This window comes from Echinops telfairi, unplaced genomic scaffold, assembly GCF_000313985.2.
Source record: "Echinops telfairi isolate 266 unplaced genomic scaffold, ASM31398v2 ScPeMD7_7468;HRSCAF=8506_2, whole genome shotgun sequence".
NCBI lineage: Eukaryota > Metazoa > Chordata > Mammalia > Afrosoricida > Tenrecidae > Echinops > Echinops telfairi.
The window spans coordinates 2,065,536-2,066,766 of NW_022111371.1; positions in this window are offsets into that span (position 1 = coordinate 2,065,536).

Sequence of the window (1,231 nt, forward strand, 5' to 3'; positions counted from 1 at the left end):
ATTGCACATCAATATTAGGTAATAAATCATGGTACTGGACCAATAAGCAATATTACAATGAACAAAGAATTAAAGTGGTCAAGGAGTTCAATCTATTTTTATCCACAACCCATACCTTTGGAATAAGGATTGAAGAACTCAAATGACATATTGCCTTGGGCAAATATGCTTTCAAAAGTCCTCTTTAAAGTGTGAAAAAACAAATATGTCACTATGATAATGAATGTGTGTCTAACTTGATATGTGGGGCTAACTTGATATTTGAGTCATCTATATTTGAAAGCTGGAAAAATGATTAAATAAAATAGAATAAAAATTTATCCACCTGAATTTTAGTGTTGGTAAAGTATATTGAATGTGTACTGAAAGAAAAACATAATTTTTCTTAGAAAAGTACGGTCATAATGTTCCTTGAAAATAAGGAGTAATCATATATTTTGTCACGAATTTTGCCGGGCTTGGATCCACAATCAATGCTCATGGAAGCATAAGTTAGGAGATCAAAATATGCTTGCATCAGGTAATTTAGCTGAACCAAGACCTCTTAAAGTCTTGAAAATCAAGGATGTTATTTTCAAGACTAAGATGCCTTTGACCAAAGCCAAGATATTTTCACTTGTCCCATGTGCATGTGATATTTGGACACTGAATAAGGAAGACCGATGTATTTGATGTATTTGAATTACAGTGTTGATGAAGAATATTTAAATTACCATGGACTACCAAAAGGGCACAACAATCTGCCTTGGAAGAATACTGCTCTTTAGAGGCAAGAAAGGAGAGACTTTGTCTCAGGTACTCGGTATGTTTTCAGGAGAGAACAGTCCCTAGAGGACAAGAAAAGAAAGTCTTCAACGAGATGGATGAACACAATGGCTGCAACAATGACTCAAGCAACGGAATAAATGTGAGGATGTCACAGGAATGGGCAGTGTCTTCTTCTGTTTATCATAGAGGATCTATGGTTTGGAAGTGACTTTTTGGCACCTAACAAAACAACACATACTTTGTACATGTCATCAGGAGGGACCAGGGTCTGTAGAAGAAATTATGTCTGGAAAATGAGTTTTTGAAGAAGAGGATCCTCAATGGCATGGATTGATACAATGACTGCAATGATCGACTCCAACATGGCAATGCTGTGAGAATAGATCAGGACCAAGCAAAATTTGATTCAACTGTAGCAATGGATACAATCGAGCCCAAGAACAAGAGTCCCCTTGGAGGCAGA